Source organism: Mus caroli, unplaced genomic scaffold, assembly GCF_978045245.1.
Source record: "Mus caroli unplaced genomic scaffold, Mus_caroli_1 scaffold_4, whole genome shotgun sequence".
NCBI lineage: Eukaryota > Metazoa > Chordata > Mammalia > Rodentia > Muridae > Mus > Mus caroli.
The window spans coordinates 53,433,437-53,453,142 of NW_028227259.1; positions in this window are offsets into that span (position 1 = coordinate 53,433,437).

Below are 19,706 nucleotides of genomic sequence, written 5' to 3' on the forward strand. Positions count from 1 at the left end.
AGATACGAGCATCAGCAACAGAATACAAGAGATGGAAGAGAGAATCTCAGGTGCAGAAGATTCCATAGAGAACATCGGCACAACAATCAAGGAAAATGTAAAATGCAAAAAGATCCTAACTCAAAACATCCAAGAAATACAGGACACAATGAGAAGACCAAACCTACGGATAATAGGAGTGGATGAGAATGAAGATTTTCAACTCAAAGGACCAGCAAACATCTTCAACAAAATTATAGAAGAAAACTTCCCAAATCTAAAGAAAGAGATGCCCATGAACATACAAGAAGCCTACAGAACTCCAAATAGACTGGACCAGAAAAGAAATACCTCCCAACACATAATAATCAGAACAACAAATGCTCTAAATAAAGATAGAATACTAAAAGCAGTAAGAGAAAAAGGCCAAGTAACATATAAAGGCAAGCCTATCAGAATTACACCAGATTTTTCACCAGAGACTATGAAAGCCAGAAGATCCTGGACGGATGTTATACAGACACTAAAAGAACACAAATTCCAGCCCAGGCTACTATACCCAGCCAAACTCTCAATTAACATAGATGGAGAAACCAAAGTATTCCACGACAAAACCAAATTCACACATTATCTCTCCACGAATCCAGCCCTTCAAAGGATAATAACAGAAAAAAACCAATACAAGGACAGGAACCACGCCCTAGAAACAACAAGAAGGTAATCCCTCAACAAACCTAAAAGAAGACAGCCACAAGAACAAAATGCCAACTTTAACAACAAAAATAACAGGAAACAACAATTACTTTTCCTTAATATCTCTTAATATCAATGGACTCAACTCCCCGATAAAAAGACATAGACTAACAAACTGGCTACACAAACAAGACCCAACATTTTGCTGCTTACAGGAAACTCATCTCAGAGAAAAGGATAGACACTACCTCAGAATGAAAGGCTGGAAAACAATTTTCCAAGCAAATGGCATGAAGAAACAAGCTGGAGTAGCCATTCTAATATCTGATAAGATTGACTTCCAACCCAAAGTCATTAAAAAAGACAGGGAGGGACACTTCATACTCATCAAAGGTAAAATCCTCCAAGAGGAACTATCAATCCTGAATATCTATGCTCCAAATACAAAGGCAGCCACATTCATTAAAGAAACTTTAGTAAAGCTCAAAGCACACATTGCACCTCATACAATAATAGTGGGAGACTTCAACACACCACTTTCACCAATGGACAGATCCTGGAAACAGAAACTAAACAGGGACACAGTGAAACTAAGAGAAATTATGAATCAAATGGATCTGGCAGATATCTACAAAACATTCTATCCTAAAAAAAAGGATATACCTTCTTCTCAGCACCTCATGGTACCTTCTCCAAAATTGACCACATAATTGGTCACAAAGCAGGCCTCAACAGATATAAAAATATTGAAATTGTCCCATGCATCCTATCAGATCACCATGGCCTAAGGCTGATCTTTAATAACAAAATAAATAATAAAAAGCCAACCTTCACGTGGAAACTGAACAACACTCTTCTCAATGATACCTTGGTCAAGGAAGGAATAAAGAAAGAAATTAAGGACTTTTTAGAGTTCAATGAAAATGAAGCCACAACACACCCAAACTTATGGGACGCAATGAAAGCATTTCTAAGAGGAAAACTCATAGCTCTGAGTGCCTCCAAAAGGAAACTAGAGAGAGCACACATTAGCAGCTTGACAACACACCTAAAAGCACTAGAACAAAAGGAAGCAAATTCACCCAAGAGGAGTAGACGGCAGGAAATAATCAAACTCAGGGGTGAAATCAACCAAGTGGAAACAAGAAAAACTATTCAAAGAATCAACCAATCAAGGAGCTGGTTCTTTGAGAAAATCAACAAGATAGATAAACCCTTAGCCAGACTCACTAGAGGGCACAGGGAAAGCATCCTAATTAACAAAATCAGAAATGAAAAAGGAGACATAACAACAGATCCTGAAGACATCCAAAACACCATCAGATCCTTCTACCAAAGGCTATACTCAACAAAACTGGAGAACCTGGATGAAATGGAGAAGTTCCTAGACAGATACCAGGTACCAAAGTTGAATCAAGATCAGGTTAATGATCTAAACAGCCCTATTTCCCCCAAAGAAATAGAAGCAGTCATTAATAGTCTCCCAACTAAAAAAAGCCCAGGACCAGATGGGTTTAGTGCAGAGTTCTATCAGACCTTCAAAGAAGATCTAATCCCAGTTCTTCACAAACTATTCCACAAAATAGAAACAGAAGGTACTCTACCCAACTCATTCTATGAAGCCACAATTACTCTGATACCTAAACCACAAAAAGACCCAACAAAGATAGAAAACTTCAGACCAATATCCAATATGAATATTGATGCAAAAATCCTCAATAAAGTTCTTGCTAACCGAATCCAAGAACACATCAAAACAATCATCCATCCTGACCAAGTAGGTTTCATCCCAGGGATGCAGGGATGGTTCAATATATGGAAATCCATCAACGTAATCCAGTATATAAACAAACTCAAAGACAAAAACCACATGGTCATCTCGTTAGATGCAGAAAAAGCATTTGACAAGATCCAACACCCATTCACGATAAAAGTCTTGGAAAGATCAGGAATTCAAGGCCCATACCTAAACATGATAAAAGCAATCTACAGCAAACCAGTAGCCAACATCAAAGTAAATGGTCAGAAGCTTGAAGCAATCCCTCTAAAATCAGGGACTAGACAAGGCTGTCCACTTTCTCCATACCTATTCAACATTGTACTTGAAGTCCTAGGCAGAGCAATTCGACAACAAAAGGAGATCAAAGGGATACAAATTGGAAAAGATGAAGTCAAAATATCACTTTTTGCAGATGATATGATAGTATATATAAGTGACCCTAAAAATTCCACCATAGAACTCTTAAGCCTGATAAACAGCTTCGGTGAAGTAGCTGGATATAAAATTAACTCAAACAAATCAATGGCCTTTCTCTACACAAAGAATAAACAGGCTGAGAAAGAAATTAGGGAAACAACACCCTTCTCAATAGTCACAAATAATACAAAATATCTTGGCGTGACTCTAACTAAGGAAGTGAAAGATCTGTATAATAAAAACTTCAAGTCTCTGAAGAAAGAAATTATAGAAGATCTCAGAAGATGGAAAGATCTCCCATGCTCATGGATTGGCAGGATCAACATTGTAAAAATGGCTATCTTGCCAAAAGCAATCTACAGATTCAATGCAATCCCCATCAAAATTCCAAATCAATTCTTCAACGAATTAGAAAGTGCAATCTGCAAATTCATCTGGAATAACAAAAAACCTAGGATAGCAAAAACTCTTCTCAAGGATAAAAGAACCTCTGGTGGAATCACCATGCCGGACCTAAAGCTCTACTACAGAGCAATTGTGATAAAAAAAACTGCATGGTACTGGTATAGTGACAGACAAGTAGACCAATGGAATAGAATTGAAGACCCAGAAATGAACCCACACACCTATGGTCACTTGATCTTCGACAAGGGAGCTAAAAACATCCAGTGGAAGAAAGACAGCATTTTCAACAAATGGTGCTGGCACAACTGGTTGTTAACATGTAGAAGAATGCGAATCGATCCATTCCTATTTCCTTGTACTAAGGTCAAGTCTAAGTGGATCAAGGAACTTCACATAAAACCAGAGACACTGAAACTTATAGAGGAGAAAATGGGGAAAAGCCTTGAAGATATGGGCACAGGGGAAAAATTCCTGAATAGAACAGTAATGGCTTGTGCTGTAAGATCGAGAATTGACAAGTGGGACCTCATGAAACTACAAAGCTTCTGCAAGGCTAAAGACACCATCAATAAGACAAAAAAAACACCAACAGATTGGGAAAGGATCTTCACCTATCCTAAATCAGATAAGGGACTAATATCCAATATATATAAAGAACTCAAGAAGGTGGACTCCAGAAAGTCAAATAACCCCATTAAAAAATGGGGCTCAGAACTGAACAAAGAATTCTCACCTGAGGAATACCGAATGGCAGAGAAGCACCTGAAAAAATGTTCAACATCCTTAATCATCAGGGAAATGCAAATCAAAGCAACCCTGAGATTCCACCTCACACCAGTCAGAATGGCTAAGATCAAAAATTCAGGTGACAGCAGTTGCTGGCGAGGATGTGGAGAAAGAGGAACACTCCTCCATTGTTGGTGGGATTGCAAGCTTGTACAACCACTCTGGAAATCAGTCTGGCGGTTCCTCAGAAAATTGGACATAGTACTACCGGAGGATCCCGCAATACCTCTCCTGGGCATATATCCAAAAGATGTCCCAACCGGTAAAAAGGACACATGCTCCACTATGTTCATAGCAGCCCTATTTATAATAGCCAGAAGCTGGAAAGAACCCAGATGTCCCTCAACAGAGGAATGGATACAGAAATTATGGTACATTTACACAATGGAGTACTACTCAGCTATTAAAAAGAATGAATTTATGAAATTCCTAGCCAAATGGATGGACCTGGAGGGCATCATCTTGAGTGAAGTAACACAATCACAAAAGAACTCACACAATATGTATTCATTGATAAGTGGATATTAGCCCAAAACTTAGGATACCCAAGATATATGATACAATTTGATAAACGCATGAAACTCAAGAAGAATGAAGACCAAAGTGTGGACACTGTGCACCTTCTTAGAATTGGGAACAAAACACCCAGGGAAGGAGTTACAGAGACAAAGTTTGTAGCTGTGATGAAAGGATGGACCATTTAGAGACTGCTGTATCCAGGGATCCGTCCCATAATCAGCTTCTAAACGCTGACACCATTGCATACACTAGCAAGATTTTGCTGAAAGGACCCAAATATAGCTGTCTCTTGTGAGACGATGCCGGGGCCTAGCAAACACAGGAGTGGATGTTCACAGTCAGCTATTGGATGTATCACAGGGCTCCCAATGGAGAAGCTAGAGAAAGTACCCAAGGAGCTAAAGGGATCTGCAACCCTATTGTTGGAACAACATGATGTACTAACCAGAACCCTGGAGCTCTTGTCTCTAGCTGCATATGTTTTGAAAGATGGCCTAGTCGGCCATCAATGGAAAGAGAGGCCCATTGGACTTGCAAACTTTATATGCCCCAATATAGGGGAATGCCAGGGCCAAAAGAATGGGAATGGGTGGGTAGGGAAGTGGGGGGCGCTATGGGGGACTTTTGGGATAGTATTGGAAATGTAATTGAGGAAAATATGTAATAAAAATATTAAAAAAAAACTCAGGTGACAGCAGATGCTGGCAAGGATGTAGACAAAGAGGAATACTCCTCTGTTGCTTGTTGGATTGCAAGCTGTTATAACCACTCTGGAAATCAGTCTGGTAGCTCCTCAGAAAACTGGACATAGATCTTACTACCTGAGGACCCAGATATACAACTACTAGGCATATACCTAGAAGATGCTCCAACATGTAATAAGGACACATGCTCCACTATATTCATATCAGCCATATTTATAACAGTCAGAAGCTGAAAACAACCCAGATATTCCTCAACAGAGGAATGGATACAGAAAATGTGGTACATTGACTCTATAGAATACTACTCAGCTATTAAAAACAATTAATTCATGAAATTCACAGTAACACCCATGGTATATACTCACTAATAAGTGGATATTAGGAAAAGAGCATGGAATACGCAAGATACAACTCATGGACCATATGAAGCTCAAGAGAAAAGAAGACCAAAGAGTGAATGCTTCAATTCTACTTAGAAGGGGGAACAACATAATCAAGGAAAGTAGAGGGGGGGGAGACTTGGGTGGAACGGAAAAGGGGGAGGGGAAAAAGAGGGAAAGAATCAGGTATGGGAGGAGATGGAGCAGATGTACAGATAGTGAGGAAATAGAACAGAGGTTGTAGAAATAAGAATAGCAACCAGAAAGTCCCAGATGCCAGGAAAGCAAGTGTCTCCCAGGACCCCATGGGGATGATATTAGCTGAAACATCCCACAAAAGGGAGGCAGAACCTACCAAGACCATATCCAGAGTTTAGGCATCACCCCCTGGTTAAGGCATGGGGCCAACCACCCTTCTCCAAAATTTTAACCCAGAATTGCTTCTGTGTAAAGAAAAGACAGGGACAAAGAGTGGAACAGAGACTGAAGGAAAGGCCATCTGGAGACTGCTCCACCTGGGGATCCATCCCACATGCAGACACCAAACCCAGAGAGTATTGCTGATGCCAAGAAGTACTTGCTGACAGAAGCCTGATACAGCTGTCTCCTAAGAGGCTCTGCCAGATCCTGACCAATAGAGATGTGGATGCTCATAGCCAACCATCAGACTGAGCACAGGTACCTCAATAGAGGAGTTAGAGGAAGGCCTGGAGGAACTGAGGGTGCCTTATCTGGCATTAATGGGAAGGGAGGCCCTTGGTCCTGTGACAGCTTGATATCTCAGTGTAGAGGAATGCTAGGGCAGTGAAGTGGGTGTGGGTAGGGGAATGGGGGAGCACCCTCATAGAAGCAGGGTAAGGAGGTATGGGATAAAGAGTTTGCAAAGGGAAAAGGGGATAACATTTGAAATGTAAATAAATAAAATATACAATTTACAAAACAGAATGGTTATGTCCATGCTCTGAAAAAGAAAATCATATGCTAAGAATTCTCCTCTATTCTAGAATATCCACACAATGAGCTATAAAAGAATATGCACTCTCTGTGCCCTAGTGTGGTGTCTTATCAATGCCAGATTTGACTACTATGAAAGATCATGGTCATAACATGACTCAGGGCTTGCCCATACAGTTTTAATTCATATTATCAATGCCAAAAATTCTGTTACAAGGTTCATGTAGCTACAATGGACTGCTGTGACTTAATGTGTTCAGTTGTGGTTACTTATCACCTCTATTATGATATTAAAAAATGAGATCTTCAATGAGTGATGAGCCTGTGTGTATTCTAAATGAGAAAGAGAGAAAGTGGAGATTTGGATAGGTGGTGAAATGGAAAGGACCTGAGAAGAGCCAGGGGACGGTAAACTGGTATCAGAATATGCCCTATGGGAGGAAAAAAAAAACATACGATTTTCAATAAAAAATAACAGAAGTATTGAGCTCCTAAGGGTCACTTTCTGTATAAATGTAACAAAGACAAAGGTTTTGATAGTATAGGTTCTCTGGCCCTTCTGCCTTCTAGCATATAAAGCCATGGAGCTTTTGTTTCTCAGAATGTGCTTCCCATGGGAAAAAAACGACTGCTATTTTACTCGCATGTTCAAGAACTATAAAAGTAAGTGGTACATATAACCTATTATCTGTCAGCTGTGTGTGTGTGTGTGTGTGTGTGTGAGTGTGTGTGTGTGTGTGTGTGTGTGTGCGTGTCCATGTGCGCATGTGCATATGCGTGCACGCATGGCACACATTTTTTGTTGTTTTTTGTTGTTTTTTTTTTTGTTGTTGTTGTTGTTGTTGTTGTTTGTTGTTTGTTTTTTGTTTTTAGCACACCTGGACAAAGAGAGACAGAGACAGGTTTTTTCTACTTCAGATGAGGCAGAAAAGAAATATATTGGCTGACACCTAGCCATTAGGATATGATCATGGAATCAACTCTGTGAATTTAATGGTTGTGATAAGAATCATTCAACAAATTTTAATAAGGTACCTATTGTGTTCTTGGAGTTACTTTAGAACACATGGCTTTACCAGTGAATATATCAAAGGTCTATATCATCTTCAATGTTAAAAATGTAATACTTATATTATATAATTATTAGAAAATTGATAACAAGAAATAGGAGCCTGGAGTCCATGTGAGAATCTTGTAAGAGGATGGAATTCTGAGCAAGGAGAACTCGTAAGTATGCAAACTTTGCTTTCATTCTCTTTTTAACCCTTCCATTAACAATGTGAAGAAGGTTGTATTATTGACAAGCTCCCCTCACACACACACACACACACACACACACATGCACACACACCCTTAATTTTAAAATAGGGGTTCTTTGAAGCTATAAATAATGTGATAGAAAGAAATTAAGGAGCATGAACTTTTGAGGCAAATGAGCTGAGCTCAAAATTTTGCTCTGCCAATTCTGCTAAGATCCCCGTGGCTTTAAACAGCATGGACTAGGAAAGGTATCTCCTACCCATCTATCTATGTCTGTTCTTTTAATATAAAGTTTATAAGTAGAACTACAGCCAGCCCATTCATTCTAAGAGGTAATTTTGACTTAGACTATTAATGATTTTTTTCTGGACTCTTCTCTACTGTTGAAAATAACATATGCCTCTGTTCTAACTTTACTTTCTATCAAAATATGTTGTATTTACTATATCAGGAGGTCTTTGATTTATAGAATGAGAACTGCCCAAAGAAACTTTGTTAAAATACCCATCTCATCTCGTCCTTGTGTGTTTGACTTTGTTCATTTGCTTGGGTTTGATTCTGTGGTTATAAGAAGTTCTTAGATAATGTTTATTCTTCTACTCTAATGATTAACTTTGAGAACTACTGCCTTCCACATTTCTTTTTCTTTCTTATTTTATTCATCAATACATAATCTGGAAATATTGTGAATAATTTATTGTATGCAAGTACTCATCTCTTTGATGGGACCAAACAATGTCAATTTCTGATTATTATTTTAAAAAATAAAATTCTTCTCAATTAACCACAGTTTCACTGCCACTGAATAGTTTCTTGACTTTCTAATAACAGGCATGGTATCCTTTTTGTTGAGTGGGTCTTAAGTTCAAGTAGAGTGTCATTGGCTACCCCCAAAGCATGTGTGCCTACACTGTACTCACTGGGTCGCCATTCCATGCAGATTATTGATATCATTCACACATGTCATAACTGCATAAACTGTTGATTGACTGACTCCCTTCTTTCAAGGATAGTATGACACCATCGGGCATCATAAAAACTAGGTCTAAGGGAGAGGGAATTAATGCCAGTGCACTTTCTGATGCCCTATTTCTGAAGTGCATGATGTCTTTGGCAATAAGGACTTATCTTCAACTTCTGGCCAGGAGGGGTAGCTAAATGCAACAACAATCAGTTGTATGTTTCTAGAGTCCCTTAGATATCTCTGACGAATGAGCTTTAAAGAGGACTTCACTTGTCTTGTATTGGAGGGGGGGGATTTGTTAGGTGGTCTTTGGCTCTGGGAGAAGCACTGGAGAATCTACAACTAGTTTATTAAATCAGCATAATCTCTAAGAAATATCTTCAAACATTGTCCTTATACTTAAGTGTTCTTTTCATAGCTAATTAAGGAAATAACTCTTTGCAAATGATGGAGACCATTACAGAACACCACCACCAATCAAAATGCAGTGTTGAAGAACCCAGTCTCAAAGGATATTTCCACAAAACACTCCTTCACCTAAGGCACAGGGGTCATTGCAGAAGAAGAGGTGAAAAGACCTTGAAAGCCAAATAATCAGTGAATATTTTTGTGAGCATATGTTTCCTAGAAACATTAGAAGCTGTTGAAACACAGTGCAGGAATGGAGTCTTGTGAAAACCTGGAGTGCTTGTGAGAAAACTCCACATCATCAAGACAAGAGTCTTGTGACCTCAGTTTCTTCAAAGCATAGAATTGTTCCTGGAAGGTGTGTTCATGTTCCTCCCATGTGTACCAGATAGAAGTGAGATTATCTTATCTATTGTTATTTATACACCTCTGAGGAAAATCATGTTTTTGTAGCTTGTCTTTATGATTGTATATTTTATTCAGGTGACATTTCTTAAACCTCACAGTCTAAATTGTCTGATGCTCTGAATAAAGTTGGCCATTGAATGAGAGTTTAGTCTGCCTCATTTTTAGTTCCTCCTTTCCCAGGTTCATGCCACCAATTAGAGAGGTAATGATATGCTATTTCTATAAAATCTCAATAATGACACCCCCAAATGTGAGCTGATCAAGATGAAACCAGTGACCATGCCAAATAAGATGGTGAGAAATACGAGATCCCTCAACCCTACAAAAAGAACTACAGGCAAATGAGTAAAGCTAGGAACAGGTGGTCCTCCAGTGGGAGGACCATGCCAATTAGTTGTCCAGTGCCTAATGGTCAACCCTGCAAATATACATACAAGTAAGAATATATGGAGTCAATGGGTTATATTAAGAATATATATATATATATATATATATATATATATATATATATATATATGCAATAACGGCTAATGGAAAAAAAAAAAAAGAAAGGGACCATGAATTTGAAAAACAGGGAGGAGCATATGGGAGTGCTTGTAGGAAGGAAAGGGAAGGGACAAATGTAATTAGATTACAATCTCAAAACTAAGAAACAAAAAGAAAATTCTCCCTCACCAGTTATAAATTTCAGTTCTCATAGCACATTAATCACACGTAATTGTAGAACAGATCAGCATCCACACTTTTCTGTCTACAAATCATTCTATAAGCAACAAATGTGTATAATGGTCTCTGACCAATCACTTCCCAGCATTCAAATTCTTCTAGTGATTGTTCCTGGGCATATGGTTGGTCAGTGTACCTGCAAATGCAAAGCATTCACTCGTTTTGCCTCAGTGACTCTACTTAATGAAGGGGCTGTCTTGGTAGGCTGCCAGATCACAAGAGCATAGCTTGGTAGACATAAACCACAGAACAGTAGTTCTCTGGATTATAGAAAGCCAGGGAAGCCCAAGGTTAGGATGCATGGGCAACTAATAGCTGATCAAAGCTTTCCTTCTCATGTGTATGTATATCTCCCTTCTAGAATCCTCATACTCACTACAGAGAAAAGAATTAATATATCATGTTTGACTTCTGTACGGGTATGCATACCACTCATGAACTATCTGTGCATATGATAACATTACTTTTCAAGATCAACATAGTCCTTTAATTTCATTGCCCTGAGTATTTAGGCTTCAATAAAGGAATTTTAAAAGACATAAGCATTCCCTTCTTGCCATTTGGCATTTTACTGAAATAAATATGTGAAGGATGTAGCTGACTAACAAAGAAAAATGTAGGACAAAGAAATGGAATGATGAAATTACTGGAGGTAGAACTTAAACCAAATGGATATGACAAAATAAATGTCTGAATCTTGACAAGACTCTTTACCCTAAAGACATTCACAAAAGGTTTCATGAGATTGAAATGCAAAAGATACAGGAGACCATGCCCTAGGAAAGTGGTGAGCCATTTGCCAAGGCATATGAAAGATATTCATTCCACAACTCATGTTGTGCAACAAGAGGAAAGTAGAGTTGGAATGAGTCATGATACAAAGAAATAAAACAGTTTAACTCTCTTTCTAATGTTTGAAATTAGAGGGTAATAAATATTGGGTTTATTAAATTTTTAATTTCCATATCTGTCTTCAATAGGTAATAAAATATTTTAATGTTTTGGTAAAAAAAATTCAAATGTGACAAAACATAGCTAGTTTTGCTACCATTAAAACACTCTGCTGTCTGGCCACCAGCCCTATAGTAAATAATGAATCCTTCCTGCAACCACTTCTCTCTTCCTAAATGCAAGTGGGAGAAAAGAATATTTTTAGTGTTTTTAAACTACTGGTAGCTAGATTAGCACTTGCCTGGAGTATTTTTATTTTGTAATCACCATCATTGAGAATAGTTCTATAAGGTTAGAATTTACTGCTGTGTTCTAATCCATGGCATAACATTGGAGGACTACAGGGATCCAGTTCTTAACCAGCACCCCTCCATTGTACCCACCTGAAATGGACAGTCTGCACTACACTCCTCACTGTGTCCTTCTTAGGTAGCTGCTAAATTAATCTTCAAGAGTTACTGCAACAAAGAGCTACAAAATGAGTGGTTTAAACCACCACCAACAGAAATTTATCTCTAAGTTCTAGAGGCTAAAAGTTTAAAATTAAGGTGTCAACACACAAGTACTTGTGAAATCTGTAAAAGAATCCTGCAATCTCTCTTTCTGATTTCTGGAAGCACTTTGACATCTCTTGGTTATGGCCCCATTATTCCTTTTACTGGTTTCCTTGTCACCCAGAGATTTTTCTATGTGCCTCTGTGTTTGCACTGCTGTGGCCTCATGAGGATGATGATGGGCATTTGGGGTAAGAAAATTGTCTTTTCCTATGAACCCACTTTATCAGATTATACCTACACTGACCCTGACTTCCAATTAAGTCTCATAAAATTATTAACTTTTTACTACTGAGGTTCCATTACAAATAGCCGAGGTCCATCTGAACTCCTCTTTCCTAATTTTTGTGGTTTCGGTAGTATATTTGAGACATTAACTCTTAGTCACAGAATACATTAAAAGAGTAAATAATTTTGGAAATACAAATGGTAAAGTTTCATGTCTCTTTAAATAGTATCCATGGATCACATACCACTCAAGCATTTAGAAATAATACTCATCATTGAATGTTTGACATGTGTGGTCCTACATTGCTGATAAATGCTGCTGCCTATTTTGGCTATCTTGCTAGGAAAATAGACACAAGAATTTATTTGCATTATGATTTTTCATCATAAATGTATGTAATACATATCCAAATCTGTAATAAACATTTAAAATAACCAAACCCAGACACAATTGCATATGCCAGCAAGATTTTGCTGAAGGGACCCTGATATAGCTGCCTCGTATGAGGCTATGCCAGTGCCTGGCAAATACAGAAGTTGATGCTCACAGTCATTATTGGATGGAACACAGGGCCCCTAAAAAAAGGAGTTAGAGAAAGCACCCAAGGAGCTGAAGGGGTCTGCAAGCCTATAGGTGGAACAACAATATGAACTAACCAGTACCCCCAGAGCTTGTATCTCTAGCTGCATTTGTAGCAGAAGATGGCCTAGTTGGCCATCATTGATAAGAGAGGCATTGCAAATTTTATATGCCCCAGTACAGGGGAATGCAAGGGCCAAGAAGTGGGAGAGGGTGGGTAGGGGAGCAGGGCAGGAGGAGGGTATAGGGAACTTTTGCGATAACATTTGAAATGTAAATAAAGAAAATACCTAATTAAAAAAGAATTTTTAGGGTGGTATATCTCTAAATAAAAGTATATATGCAACATAAGTTATATCAGTGTAATTAGAGAACAGAACCTAACATGGCTTATATAAACAATTAATATAGGAGCTAGTTATTGCTAATTTTTACTGGGAAAAATGATTTGTTTAGAAGTAGTACTGAAGTAGTACATCTGCTATTTATCCTAACAATAACAAAGGAAGACCACTCTTTTATGCCATATTAAAATTATCTAATATTTTAATAAAAATGCAAAACAATAAAGAAAATAAAGAAATTTCAGACATTTGTTTGGGAAATTTTATTAAAGTATCAATAAATACTATAACAAGAAAAACTATGGAAAATAACATATCATTCAAATGTCCACCCATACAAATTATCTGTATTAACATCTCACAATATATAAGTGAAAACAAAAGACATTATTCAAGAAATGAAAGATTGTTCCACTAAGACTTCTGGTAGTAAGACAATTGAAAACTCAGATATGATTTCAAGATACTGATTTTAATTAATTTGGATATGTACACAGATATGAGATAGCAAGGACATATTTGATTTATCTTTAGGATTTTGAAGAACTCACGTGCTATTTTCAACAGGAAATATGCCATCAGACCCTTTCACCAATAAATTACAGTGTCCTGATTTTTTCATGTCTCTGTTGACATACTTTGGAACTTTTTTTACATACTATTTACTATACCATTTTTGAGGTTATATATTTTATGCGATACTGATTTTGATTTATATATTTCTATTTCCTCAGGTGTTTTCTATAGCTATATGTCTCTTTTGAGGTTTGTTCATTTTTGATACAGAAATTTTACTGTTGAGCTCCAAGAGTTTTAATATACTTTACAATGCACAGTAGATGTAAAATGGTTATGGAGACCTATGGAAATGTTCTGTTCTGCCTTTCTGTAGATGGTCTTTATAATCTGTTGATTTTTTTTCTGTAGAGAAGGTTATAGTTGCATGTAGTCTAACTTGTCTATTTTTACTTTTTTGCCTTTGTTTCTGGTGTCTATATAAATATAGCATGTGCAAATCCAGTTTTACTGTTGGTTGTAATTACTGTGAAATTGGAAAGTATGAAGCCTCTAGCTTTATTCTTTCTCAAAATTGCTTCAGATATCCTGGGTCTTTTGTTCCACATGAGTTTTAAGTTTTTGTTGTCTTTAAAATCTGTAAAACATCCCAATACATTTTGATGATATTGCTTGGATTCTATAGGTCATGGTGATGGATAAATAATTTTTTTTTTTACAAATTGGAAAAGATGAAGTCAAAATATCACTTTTTGCAGATGATATGATAGTATATATAAGTGACCCTAAAAATTCCACCAGAGAACTCCTAAACCTGATAAACAGCTTCGGTGAAGTAGCTGGATATAAAATTAACTCAAACAAATCAATGGCCTTTCTCTACACAAAGAATAAACAGGCTGAGAAAGAAATTAGGGAAACAACACCCTTCTCAATAGTCACAAATAATATAAAATATCTTGGCGTGACTCTAACTAAGGAAGTGAAAGATCTGTATAATAAAAACTTCAAGTCTCTGAAGAAAGAAATTCTAGAAGATCTCAGAAGATGGAAAGATCTCCCATGCTCATGGATTGGCAGGATCAACATTTTAAAAATGGCTATCTTGCCAAAAGCAATCTACAGATTCAACGCAATCCCCATCAAAATTCCAACTCAATTCTTCAACAAATTAGAAACTGCAATCTGCAAATTCATCTGGAATAACAAAAAACCTAGGATAGCAAAAACTCTTCTCAAGGATAAAAGAACCTCTGGTGGAATCACCATGCCAGACCTAAAGCTTTACTACAGAGCAATTGTGATAAAAACTGCGTGGTACTGGTATAGTGACAGACAAATAGACCAATGGAATAGAATTGAAGACCCAGAAATGAACCCACACACCTACGGTCACTTGATCTTTGACAAGGGAGTTAAAACCATCCAGTGGAAGAAAGACAGCATTTTCAATAAATGGTGCTGGCACAACTGGTTGTTATCATGTAGAAGAATGCGAATCGATCCATTCCTATCTCCTTGTACTAAGGTCAAGTCTAAGTGGATCAAGGAACTTCACATAAAACCAGAGACACTGAAACTTATAGAGGAGAAAGTGGGGAAAAGCCTTGAAGATATGGGCACAGGGGAAAAATTCTTGAATAGAACAGCAATGGCTTGTGTTGTAAGATCGAGAATTGACAAGTGGGACCTCATGAAACTGCAAAGCTTCTGCAAGGCAAAAGACACCATCAATAAGACAAAAAAAACCACCAACAGATTGGGAAAGGATCTTTACCTATCCTAAATCAGATAAGGGTCTAATATCCAATATATATAAGGAACTCAAGAAGGTGGACTCCAGAAAGTCAAATAACCCCATTAAAAAATGGGGCTCAGAACTGAATAATTTTTATATATTAATTTATCCTCTAGTCCAGGTCTTTTCATTGATTTAGGGTTTAATTGTTTTAATTACTAGTTTATTGTTTTAAGCATACAGGTCTCTTACTTCAGTTGTTAATTTTTTTGGAATAAACCAATCATATGGAAATTAGGTTAGTAACAGAATTCCTCCAAATGATGCTGGAGGCAGCTCATGGCCAGCAGCACTAGACGCTTTTCCAGAAGACTTGAGTTTGATTGCCAACATCTTACAACTGTTTATAACTGCATTTTCACAGAACCTGACTTATTTAGGTCTCTTTTTATCCCAGGTACAATTGATGCACAGAACTGCATGCGTCCAAAATACCCATATTCTTAAAATTGAAAAAAAGTCATCTATAAAAGAAAAATCTAGATCTAAGGATTATATTAGTGAATTATAGTCATCTGTTCCTCATACAACCAATCTTTGTCTAAAACTTAAATGGAGGAACAATTTCCAAAGTCACTTTACAATATTAGTGTTGCCCTATAATGAAAAACAAAGAGGGGTATTACAGTGGAGGAATGTATGTGTTGTTTGGGGTGAAGGGAGATAGAAGAAATGTAATTAAATTCCAATCTGAAAAATATACAGAAAATATTGATGGTGTTTACAGCAAAAAAGTTTCTAATTCTGATAAATTAAATTTTATGTCTTGTCTTCTTGTAATTTTGATATAATATCTAAGACATCTTTGCAAAACTCAGGTTCAAGAGATTTATTTTTTTATTTTCTTTTGTGAGTTTTATGTCTCTTTTTTCTACATTTAGAAGCTAAAATAATCTAAAATTTTACCTGAAAAAATTATAAATCAAACAGCAACTAAATTCAAAATTAGTTTACAAACAATAAAAATTAAGGCCAATATCTATAAAATAAAACTCAGAAATGCTGAAATCATGCTGCTTCTTGGAGAAATTAATCAATAAGGAGGTAGATGATTACGTAAGAAAAAATGAAATGGATTAATTAAGAAAAAAATAGTAAGTGATTAGCATTAGATATAGCAAACAAATTGAAATAAGAATAAACTCATTACTAACCACTTACACATACATTAAATACATTCTAAAAATCTTCCTAAGCTTATTATTATTATTATTATTATTTATGATGATAGTATTAGTAGCATTGGTGGTGTTATAGCTGTCTTCAATTTATTTTATGTCTATGCATGTTCCTTGCACGTTTATGTGTGCCTAATACAAAGAGAAGCGAAAATATGGCACTGGATCAAAAATAAATGTGAACTTTCTAAATTTGAGTATCTAACAAAAATGAAATAAAAATAAATATAAGCCACAAACCTGTAGTACCAATACTGAAGTGTTAGAAGCCAGAGGATAATATGTTCAAGGCCAGCCTGCATTAGATAGAGAGTTTGAGACTAGCAAGCAACAGAGTGGTGCTCTTGTTTGAAAACAACCTCAACAACAACAACAAAAACAACAAAACGAGGAAACAGATGGCATATGGCTTTGAAAGCAAGGGACAAAACTTGGTATTTTGACTTGATGTTATCTATAAAGAAAATCCCAAACAACCCAGAAATACACACAATTTCCCAGAACTAATAAGAAATCATTGTCTGTTTTAGGTACAAAATTAAAAAATAACAGTCAATAGTTTTGTTATTTACCAACAAAAAAAGGATTGTAATTAATAAACCATTCAAATTCACATAAATTAAATGAGATGCTAGATAGAAATATAACAGCACAATGCAAGCAACAAATTACTATGACCATAAAAACTAAAAGTAAAATACCTCATGGTCATCTGGGGATCCATCCCATACACAGTCACCAAACCAGACACTCTTGTGGATGTCAAGAAGTGCATGCTGACAGGAGCCTGATATAGCTGTCTCCTGAGAGGCTCTGCCAGAGCCTGACAAATACAGAAGCAGATGCTCTCAGCCAACCATTGAACTGATCATGGGATTCTCAATGGAGGAGTTAGAGAAAGAACTGAAAGAGCTGAAGGGGTTTGCGACCCCATAGGAAGAACAACAATATCAACCAACCAGAGCTCCCAGAGTCTAAACCACCAACCAAGGAGCACACATGAAGGGAACCATGGCTCCAGCAGAATATGTAGCAGAGGATGGCCTTATGGGACATCAATGGTTGAAGAGGCCCTTGGTCCTATGAAGGCTTGATGCCCCAGTATAGGGGAATGTGAGGGCCGGGAGGCAGGAGGGAGTGGGTGGGTGGGGGTACACCCTCATAGAAGCAGGAGGAGAGGGGATGGGATGGGGGCTTCTGAGGGGCAGAAATCTGGAAGGAGATAACACTTGAAATGTCAATAAATAAAATATCCAATAAAAAATGACTAAGCATTTAAAAAAAGAATAAAAAGAACATCCATCAATTAACATAACAATAATATCACTGTCAACTGCTATTTAGATTATTATATGATTTCCTATAAGACATATGTAAAATAATTGATAGCATAAGATAATTTGTTTAAAGCTACAATAAATACCATGAAATGAACATGGGAATTCTGGAGATGCCCTTTTACATTTAGAGGCTATATAACAAATAGCACAACCAAGGTCTAAGTTGGATATTAAGATATTAGATGAATAGTTTCTTCCAGCCTCTGTGCATTAAGGTTAGATCCAGAGATAAAGAACAAGTGGTAAAGAAAAAGATCTCTGGAGATCTGAGTGTTAGATAGAATACACCTGAGCAACAATGTGATGGAGGAGGACAGCCCAGCCAAGCATCAAGTGGAAGTCCAACAATAGGAGAAAGCTCAGCATTACTAAGGAAGCAGAGGTACCAAGGATGCCAAGATGTAGGGAAATGAAGACAAGAGTTCAAAGAGAAGACCCTGAGTATGGAGGCTGTATCCATACTGCTGCAGCATCTGGATTTCATAAAATGTCAAAGCTGGTTCATGGGCCAATTAAATATGCAGTGTAGAAACATCTGTCTGGTTGCTTTCTTGAAGTCTCTAATAGGTATGCTGCTGGCAGTCTTCACTCTGCCCTTTGCATTTTGCAGATGCTCATTCATTTTTGTTTAAATAAATATTTCATGGACAACTCTAATAAACTTCTTGGCTTTTTAAAACTTACATCTTTCCTGCCTCCAACAAGGATCTGGGCCATGGTTTGCAGGATATGTTTTTGGGAATCTTTCTCCTCAAACAAATGTATCTGGTTCATAAGCCAGATAATTGATACAAGAATGAATTAGTTACTTATCTCTAATTAATTGTAATGACCACTAACTTATTGTAAACTCTCTGAACCTATGGATGATATTCAGGAGATGCTTAGTTAGCGTTCGATAATGTATGAATACTGTGTGGATGCTATCAATGATGCAGGTATGGTTGAGTGTATGGAATGGCAAATATTGAGTGAAGGGTTGGATGCCACACAGAGGGAGGCATGACAAGGTGTCTGTTAAGTCAACTGTATAAAATAGAGATCACCCATTTACTAACATCCAAAAGATATGCCTACAGCACATGCCTTAAATTGAAGGTTGAACTAGTGACAACAATATGAACCAACCAGATCACCCAGAGCACCCATGGTCTAAATCACCAACCAAAGTCTACACATGGAGGGACCCATTGCTCCAGCCTGATATGTAGCAGAGGATGGAACTGTCTGGCATCAACATGAGGAGAGGCCCTTGGTCCTGTTAAAGCTCAATGCCTCAGAGTAGGGAAATTCCAGGGGAAAGGTTGGAGTGGATAGATGGGAGAGGGAGCATCCTCACAGAAGCAAAGGGAGGCGGAGGAGTAGGGAGGTTCTGGAAGTGAAACCAAGAAAGCAGTTATAACATTTGACATGTCAATACATAAAATATTCAATAAAAAAGATATTTAAAAAAAAAACACTCCACATGAGAAGTAGAGTGTGCCATGCAGGAGGACCAGTTTCAATTCCTGGTCAATGCACTTCTGAATTTAAAAACATTAAAATGATGTAGAGTGTGTATATTCTTTAATGTATAACCATTTTATCCCTACTTAAATCAATATAACCTGAAAAAGCTCAAATGTTTATCTAACCCAAATCCCAAATCTGGACCCCAAAGACTTAGAAATGTTTCCATCCTGGCTTCTACTCTGCTTTTGTGAACTAACTTCCAAATGACTTGTCTCTTCTTTGAGTTTTCCATCTAAATTCGATGAGTACCTTTGCACCTCACAAGTCAGTGAGTTCTGGAACTTCCTACAGACAGATTAGCACATCTGTAGTTCAAAGCCAG